The sequence below is a fragment of the Jatropha curcas genome, chromosome 6, assembly GCF_041381405.1.
Source record: "Jatropha curcas cultivar XTBG-Jc1 chromosome 6, XTBG_Jcur_1.0, whole genome shotgun sequence".
In the NCBI taxonomy this organism is placed as follows: Eukaryota; Viridiplantae; Streptophyta; class Magnoliopsida; order Malpighiales; family Euphorbiaceae; genus Jatropha; species Jatropha curcas.
In genome coordinates this window covers 16,954,514-16,964,473 of record NC_143156.1, presented here as the reverse complement: position 1 = coordinate 16,964,473, position 9,960 = coordinate 16,954,514, and the positions used below count along the sequence as shown (strand labels likewise).

The 9,960-nt window shown below is 34.9% G+C and overlaps 1 non-coding gene across 1 annotated transcript; it reads right to left on the bottom strand.

Annotated features, from left to right (window-relative positions):
- Nucleotides 1–6,611: 6,611 nt before the first annotated feature.
- LOC149495627 (small nucleolar RNA R71) lies at nt 6,612–6,718 on the bottom strand. Its single transcript, XR_016321521.1, has one exon. It is a non-coding gene; the product is annotated as a small nucleolar RNA R71 (small nucleolar RNA).
- Between the last annotated feature and the right edge of the window lie 3,242 nt (nt 6,719–9,960).

Here is a 9,960-nt window from a genome sequence, read left to right as displayed (position 1 = left end):
CTAAGATTAATTTCTTAAATCAAGTTGGATGGGGTGGATTTGGTGGATTTAGCAAGTAGAAGTTGAAGAAAAACAAAGAGAAGAAGGAGGGGAAGTTGGCTTTGAAGAGAAGACGAAGAAGAGAAAAAGTGGTTGCTCAATTGACTTATATAAAGCAACTAAAGGGTGTTTTGGTCTTTTTCCCATAATTAGATGTCAAGGATCGAGTCAATAGTAATCTAATCTAAACTAATGGCTACAAATATTCTCCAATTAAATTCCTTTAAAGTATTATTTATCTCCACAAAATTCTTAAATTCACTCCATAAAAATAATTCCTCAAATTTCCTTAATTAATAAAACATCATAATTCACTATTCACTAATTATCTAAATTCTCCAAATAAATTCATTACTTACTTTCTACCCATAAAAATCATGTATACATACTCCAAAAATATTAAATAAAATAAAACATATATAGTAATTTTTTCAGATCAAAATAATACCAATTCCCAGACCGGTGGTACTATTCACAGACTAGTGGTACTATTCACAGATTAGTAAACTACTATTTCATACACAAAAAAATGGGGCGTTATAGTTCTACCCCTCTTAAGAAAATTTCGTCCTCGAAATTGGATTAAATCAAATACTAAAAATCTTATCATTTCTTTTTGTCTCCTTTTTAATTCTTCTCAAATAGATTAATACTTAATATCCTTAGTATCTATGAAGAGTTCTCCATAACAAATTATTTATATATAGACATAATCACCCAAATTAATAATCAAGATTTTCTAATTCAATAACCATATCATAATCTCATCATTCATCCAAACAATTTAGATCCGTCAAAATCCCTATTTACTCTTCCATAGAATCACTTAATAACATCTTTCGTTCCCTCTAACATGCAATTCAAGGACCATATGCAAAAATCAAGGGTTATGTTTTAAGGTTTAATACATAAACCCACATAACCAAATCACAGATAACATGCATTAACTCACAAATGCATATACATACATATCATAATACTTAGATTCATATGGTAGCACTCAATTAAATGCAAGAGTAAAGTCGACACATATGAATGCAGCAAGATGATTTTAATGTAGCTCGTGAAAATGCCCCGTATGTACACTATACCCTCTTGCTCATTTATTTAAGAAGGCTTGACCTATAACACCAACCGAAATTCATCAAGTTATATCATATTCCCAAGATTATAGTGATTTCGTGTAACCCCATAAACCCTTCATGTCTAGCAAAAAACTCTTTTAAATATCACACTACATCCTTCCATCTTAACAATGATTACTTAGATATATTTGATTATTTTGGCATAGAAATCAATTCCGTTTAAGCATGATAATGTCACCTCAAATCATTATTCTTATCAATTCACACTTAACTTATAGAATCCCAAAATGTAGAAGTCTATAGCTTGATATTCATTACCTCAGAAGTCTATAGCTTGATACTCATTACCTCCATTTTCATTAATTCTTAGAAGTCAATGGTTTCTTAATTAATCAAAAATCACCAATTAATAATAACCCAAATTTTAAGTCTCTTCTAGTTCATGTCAAGTCATATTCCTTTCAACTTTTATAGGCGTTCTTTTCTTAATATTAAAATGATGACATAACTATATTCACTAATATTTATCCAACTCACTAATTTAAACATCAATCTAATAATTGAACAGACCATATCTTGATGCTCATTGTCATTCACCAATTCTCTTAACCCTCATGACATGACATTTATATAGCATAATCATCTTAAATTTTCTTAAAGAAATCATTCACTTTTCTAACATCATAAAATCTCACATTAATCCAATATTTCCGCTTGTAACTAATATAGCATCTACAATTCAATAGGTTCTTTAAAAATCAAAAGACAATATCATAGAATTCAATGCCTACTCATTCTATGCTACACCATAAAGTGCCACAATTTTACTGTAACGCCCTAATTTTTATGTGTCTGAAATAGTAATTTTACCGGTCTATGAATAGTACCACCGGTCCAGGAGTTGGTATTATTTTGGTCCAAAAAAATTATGATATATGTTTTATATTTTCTTTAACATTTTTGGAGCATGTATCCATGGTTTTTATGGGTAGAAAGTAAGTAATGAATATTTGTGAAGAATTTAAATAATTAGTGAATAGTGACTTATGGTGTTATAATAATTAAGGAAATTTGAGGAATTATTTTTATGGAGTAAATTTGAGAATTTTGTGGAGATAAATAATATTTTGAAGAAATTTAATTGGAGAACCTTTGTAGCCATTACATTATATTACTATTGACTCAATCCTAGCCATCTAATTATGGGAAAGGACCAAACTACCCTTTAGTTACTTTATATAAGTCAACTCCATTATTTGAGCAACCACTTTCTCTTCTTATTCTTCTTCTCTTCAACACCAACTTACTGTCCTTCTTCTCTTTGTTTTTCTTCAACTTCTACTTACTAAATCTACCAAATTCACCCCATCCAACTTGATTTATGTAATTAATCTTAGAGAGTGAAGCTAGCGAAGTGATTTTTGGTGACTAACTTCATGAAATTTGGAGATTTTCCTACTTGGGTCAAAGGGTGGAGAACCTTCTACCAAAGAGAAGGGCAAAGCTAAGGCTTAAAGAGTTTGATTTAAGCTTGTTAAAGCTTGTGTTTAAGATTAGTGTTCATAAACACACTTACCTTGTTTTTTTTTTTTTTTTTTTTTTTTTTTTTTTTTTTTTTGATTTGTGAAGTTTATGCTACTTTGTGAAAATTGGGAATTTGGTATGAAATGATTTGTTTGTTGAACCTTGGTTGTATAAATGTGTTCTTGGGTGTTTTCTAAGCATGCCTATATGTTACATTAATGAGTTTTTGGTATATGGTAGAAATCTCTACCTTGTATCTTTTGTCTTGCGTGTTCTTTTTCGTGGTTAAAGTAAGCTGAAATTGAGAAAATGTGTTATTGGGTGAGATTAAGGATTATTTTTTGATCCCTTTTATTTTCCATTTGTGTCTGAGTCCTTCATAAAAGTTGTAGGTCTACTTCTTAGCTTTCTAACCGATCCTCTTGTGTCCAATTTGGATACATATAGCTCAACTTATGGCTGAAACACCCAAACTGACTCTATTATGCCGGGCCACATGCATATCTGAATTGAGTGCCAATTTTGACCACTATAATTGCAAGATTATGTTCTAAGTTCTTCATGAAAGTTGTTTTCCTGTATCTTAAGACTTCCCTGGTTTTTGATTAGTTTAATTTGAGTGTTTGGATAAGTAGGAATTTGATAAACATTGGACTTGGTTCTACTGAGTCAGGTCTAGACTGTTGCTCTGTGTTCCTAGGTTTTGTTTACTATCTTACATATTGATTTGGGTTGTGGTCCCTTCATAACATTTGTATCATTTCGTCTAGCTTTCTAATGAATTTAATTCACTCAATTATGAGACCTATAACTCAAGTTGTGTCTTAAAAACACAGGAAAGGTCAAGGTTATTTTAATACTAGAAATTTTCTATCCCTTGAATCATAGGTTTATTTGGATAAAGGTATGTATGAATCATGTGTGATGAAATTCTGTTGATTATTTGTATGTTTAAGTATTTATTTGACTAAAATAAGACATAAGTTTAAAAAGTGTTGTTATGCATATGTTTAAATGGATACTAAAGTTATATTGTACATATGTTATGTTTACTAATTCTTCCCATGAATAAATTGTTTGAAATTTTGGGGAAAAGTGTGGAATTGGTTTACATAATGCATGATGATGGTTTAAATGGATACTTTGATGCATAAGAGTTATGTTAACATGCTTGATTGAAGGAGGAAATTCCTCCCCTTCGTTTTCATTGAGAGGCCGAACCACCCTAGGGCGATAACGGTTACTTAATTTCTTTTTATGATATGCTATATATATGACATAAGTATGATTATTTTGATAACTTTCATATGTTTAGAGTTTATGAAAAAATGGGTACTTAAAGTGTATGTGCTTTGAATTTTAAATGCTAAGAAATTACTTATAATAAATTTCATTATGACTTTAAGAAAGTTTCAAAAGAAAATGAATTTATGAGAAATTTCCTATGTTAAGTAATTATACTTAAGTATGAAGCTTTCATGAGTTACTTAAGTTCTAAAGTAAGCTTCCATTATGATTTCAAGAAGACTAAGGAATAAGACAAGTTTTATGAGAAGTGTTATGAATTAACAATTAAAATAAGGATTTTGGGCTCTAATATACTTGGTGTGAATTTGATGCATGATTTGATTTTATTATGAATAAGATGGCGACCTAAGGCCATTATGAATAAGATGGCAGCTTAAGGCCAATATGAATAAGATGGCGACCTAAGGCCATTGATAGCCTCGCAAAACGGGCAAATCTTGTTATGTTATTTTAATATAAATTGCATGAATGCATGATTGATTTTATATATTTTACGTTTGTTCGTGTTGTTTTGTTTCAAAGTAATTTTCAGGAACACAGTTGGAGCAAAGATTTGTTCTATACAAAAATAGGGCCAAAACAAGTTGAAAAAATGGAAGAAATCCTTGATCCAGCCCTCGCGCCGCGAAGTAAGTCGCAATAAAGAAAAATGCCCAAGTCGCGAGCGCTACCAGAGGTCGCGCGCGCAACCTACACCCAGAAAAGGCAAAGTCACGAGCGCGACATTCACATACGCGGGCGCGAAAAGCAGGCCTGAGAGTCAGAAGCATTTGGAGCAGAAGTCGCGAGCGCACCTTCCATCTGCAAGGGCGCGAGAAAGCACTTTTGAGGGGCAGAAGGTTTGCCAGCAAAGTTCGCGAGCGCGACTTCCATATGCGCGAGCGCGAAAAAAACTTTTGAGAGGCAGAAGCATTTGGAGCAGAAGTCGCGAGCGCGATCTTTACAAGCGCGAGCGCGAGTCGAGATTTCCAGAAGACGTAATTGATGCCTTTTCATCAGAAGATCATATCTTTCCATGCAAGGGTCGGGACTCTTCCCAAGAGAAGTCACTTCAAGCACCTCTTGGCCAACCAATCACTACCAAAACCACCATCACTCTCCTCCTCTATAAATAGCAATCAAAGTGAAGCAAAAAGAGAGACAGACATAGAGATTCATAGTAAAAATTAGACTCAGAAACAGAAACACTTAGATTGTATTAGGAGAAGTGTGTTAGTAGTACTTAGAGCAAGATTGACGAGAGTCACTTGTTATTGATTGTGCCAAAAACACCAAGAAGTTCCTCGAGGTGTGACGCCCTCCGGAGGCTTGAGTTAGATTACTTCTTTCTCTTGTTTTATAGACTTGTTGTATGTTGTTCTTCATAACTCTTCTATGCAAAGCAACAATTTTAATTGGTAGTATTCAATAAAAATTCCTTAAGTTATCTTTTGGTCTTTGTTTAATCAAAGTTACTAGATTATATTCTCGGAAGGAAATAGTTTAGTAAAGATCAAAGGGATTTAATTCATTGAGTTGAATTTACATATGTATATTTCACCTATTTCTGTTGAAATTAAATCTGTCTTATTGAAATAATCAAAGAATAAGAATTAGGTTTAATATTTAACAAGATAAGGTTTTTATTATATGTAGAAATACATATAATAAATAGTATAATTCTATACTGAAAAGTTGAATTATATCTTACCATATGTGATTAAAGAATTCTTTATTGTATGTTACAAGCTTTTGCATAGAAAAGGGAAAATCCTGTGTATGATCAATTAGTCTAAGTATTTTACTACACACTTGTCTTTATGATTAATTATCCTAAGTATTTGACTACACACTTATCTTTAAATTTAATTAAACATTAGCCTTAGCATAAATAGAAATTAATCACTTCTGTATTCGTATTCCTGTAAACACATCATTAAGAGTAAAGTAGCAAGTGAACTCAACCCGTTCCTCGTGGGATCGATCTTTTATTACTACGTTGCGATCCGTATACTTGTGGGAACTCAAAAGAGACGCAACAAGTTTTTGGCGCCGTTGCCGGGGAACGGTGTTCTGTCATTTAACGAAATATTCTTATATGTGATTTGCAGTTTATTTTAATTAAGATACTTACTTGTTTTGATTCAAATTTTGCAGGACTACATAATTTAGTTACCTCATATGCCAAATACCAGATCTTCAAACAGTGAACTAGAGGATTAACAGCTTGAGATTGAACAGTTCCTTTCACAACAAAAGAAGAAGAAGAAAAGAAGAAATTCCAGAATCATGGGTGATGGAAATCCGCCACAGAGGTTGATGGACTATGTCACTCCAAGTTTAAATGGTTCACAAAAAGGAGTAGTACGTCCACCGGTAAATGCTAACCAGTTTGAGATTAAACCTGCTCTATTATAGATGATCCAAAATAGTGTTCAATTTTATGGATTACCGAATGAAGATCCTAACTCGCATATAGCTAGTTTCCTTGAGATCTGTGATACATTTAAAATGAACTTAGTACCAGCAGATGCTATTAAGTTAGGGTTATTTCCTTTCACATTGAAAGATAAGGCAAAAGCTTGGTTGAATTCATTAGCACCAAATTCTATCGCTACCTGGGAACAACTAGCCCAAGCCTTCCTGTCTAAACACTTCCCACTAGCAAAAACTGCTAGGCTTATCAAAGAAATAACCTCGTTTACCCAACATGAAAATGAATCCCTATATAAGGCATGGGATCACTATAAAGAACGCCAACGAGTTTGCCCACACCATGGCCTTCCCCAAAATATATTGATTCAAACCTTCTACAATGGGGTAACACCTTCTACAAGAGGAACTATAGATGCTATGGCAGGGGGATCATTAATGAAGAAGACTACCAATGATGCAATTGAGTTACTAGATGAGATGGCCAACAATAATAGCATATGGCCGACCGAAAGGGCTCAGGTAAATCATTCTACTACTAATAATGAGTCTTCATATTCTTCAAAGAATTCGGTAAAGAGCCATTATGAATAAGATGGCGACGTAAGGCCATTATGAATAAGTTGGCGACCTAAGGCCAATATGAATAAGCTATGAAAACCTATCTACTTCTCTTTCTCCTAAGTGTATGGGAGACCTTGGAAAATACTTTTAAAGCAATTAAATGAATGAGATTACAATATTTTAGTAAACCTTACTTTGGAAATTAATGATTATATTATCAAGTGAATTTTCAAAGCATGATATTTCAGTACATGGTTTTAAAATAAATAGTATGTGTATTGGTATAATAAATGTTCAAGTAATGAATTTATGATTTGGAAGAATTAAATTATTTATGTTATTAATTATAAGTTTCTTCGATATTTCTTTTGCTATACATGTAAATGTATGTTAAAATTTAATGATTCTATGATTGTAAATCACTACAAAAAAACGCCGTTTTGCGACCGACCCATCGGTCGCAAAATGGCATTTATCGGTCGCAAATTATACTTAGAGATAGATCTGCGACCGACATATATCGGTCGCAAAAGACCTGGTCGCAAAAAACATTTGCGACCGATTGTTCCATTGGTCGTAAATTAGCGACCGATATAATCGGTCGCAAATTTGAATAATCGATCGCAATTTTTGGTCGTGGTTTAATTGGGAATTCAGTCGCAAATTTCGTCGCAGAAAAAACTGTCTCAATTTTTTCTAATCGGTCGCAAAATGTTAATTTATAATTGTAAGTTTCGGTATCAAATCGGTTGCAAATTGGTAGCAAAATTGGAAAAAAAATATAAAAAAAATTAAATATTATTATGAAACCAAAATTTTTCCGCACCTGTGAAAATTGACATATATACATGTATATCACACACGCAATTCAAGAACAATGTAAAAATGTAATTTTTATTCTACTGAACAAATTAAAATATTAAAATACAAATGAAAAACTAAAAAGGTCCAAAATCAAATCTATGCTGCTGCTCATCTGCAGGATCCGATGTCGGGTCTCCCGATGTCGAATCGCCGGGAGGAGTACCTGCTGGATGTGATGTAGCGCCAGGAGGGGTGACCAAGGTATCGTCTGCAGCATCGGGATGAGGAGCCGGTAGTGGCTACTGCTGAGACGTCAAAACATGTCGGTCTGTAGCAGGCGCAGGATCAGAGGAAGAAGTACCAGCACGGGGCTCACCGGACAGCCGCATCACATGCGCTCTAAGCTCTGCAATCTATCTCTGCTGATCAGCAAGCTGAGCCCATATATCATCAGTATAGTGCTCGTCAGTGTGCTCGGGCTGTGGTGCTGCGCTGGCTGTAGAAGCGTGAGCTGCTGAGCCGCAGTAAAACTGTGTGCCTGAGACCCGATGCCGTATACCTTCCTATTCTTCTCGCCCCCTACAGCCTCGAGATAAAGCGCTACCTCGCCAATTCTTGACTCAGCTTCGGATTCATCGGTCTGAGAAGTAACAATACGCTCCCGAGCTGTAGTATAGTTCTCCTGAAAATAAAAAATTAATTAATCAATGCAATTGCAAGCTTTATTATATTGAACTTTGTACATCTTCGCAATGAGTAGAGGGTAAATGTAAATATTATTCATTGTTACTTACATTGACGCTCACCGCACGTCTGTCAACAAATGTATTCAGATCGTGGTCCTTAGTGTGAGTGTATGTAAACACCTCAATCAGTGTGGGCTCACGACCTAATTTTCCAGCCTGTAATGAATTTTTATGCATGATATATTAATAAATATAGTGTCCTTTCATTAAACATCAGTTTCATGTAAAGGGACTAGTTCACTTACTAATAATCGAGCTGTCTCTATAGCAGATATAGATCCGCCTGTGTGTCGAGAAGGTCCTGCTCCATCACCGCCAGTCTCACTGCACCTGTTTTGTGCAAATATCTCCCGCTTTCTCTTGAAGGCAGGATCCTCCCAAGCCTTTTGCCAGCTCTCCCATATCCCCTGAGAAACGCACTGCTGCTTCTTACTGCTTCTTCTCATCCTATAGGTGAAGTCAGCATATCGATCAACGCATATCTTCTCCCAGGCTACTTTCTGTGAACACCCAAATTTTGAGACTCAAAGAGCCAGCTTTCCCGGACTGCAAGCAGTCCGGCCGGACCGAAGGCCATTTTGGAAGTTTATCGAAAGTATGCCAATATGGTACTTGAAACGTCCAGGACGTCACGAGGATCGCGAAACTGGTCCCGAAATTTTTTTTGGAGGTCTGGAGCTCTTGGAAAAGCCTCCAGAGCGAGAATTAATAAAACCACCAGGCACGGCGGCCCAGCCGCCGGCCACCGGCGGCCAGGCCGCCGAGACAGGCGGCCCAGCCACCGAAACAGTCCATTTTCGCCTATAAAAAGCAGCCCCGGGCCTTCTGTTTTTTGAACTCAGTCTGTGTTGACGGACGCTCCTTCTCCCCTACGCTCCTTGCGATTCTTTACTGCTTTCATGCATTTTAATTTAGTTTTATCGCTTTCTTGCTTTGTTAAGTGGTCACTAAAATTAAATTAATTAAAATTCCCTTAACGAGGAGCTTAACCTGGAGTTAAGAAGCGGTCGACGATTAAATCAGGTACGTAAGTTAAACTTTGCCTATTTAATTTTAGCACTTCATGCATGTTTCTCTTCTACTCCTCCTAATTCTACAATTGCATAAATGCATTCATGTCATCATTAGGCAAGTAAATTGCCTCAATTAAAATATGATTAAGCTAAATGCCCGGTTAATTAATAATCGTGGTATTAAAGCTTAAATCCGACAATATTGGCCTAAAATATCTAGTCTATCAATGGCTATGGTATGATTGCCTTTATTTCGAACAATTTTCGGCTTAAGTCCAATTAATCAATAATTGTGACTAAAGGCCTTAATTAATCACGTTCTTTTGGCATTAAATTGCCTACATTGCAGTTCATTTAATTACTTTAGGCAAACAAATTGCCTATAAGTAAGAATAACCAATTTTTGGCAACAATTTGGCTAAATCAACCCATTTTTTGGCTAAAAGTCTTAAATCACTCAATTTT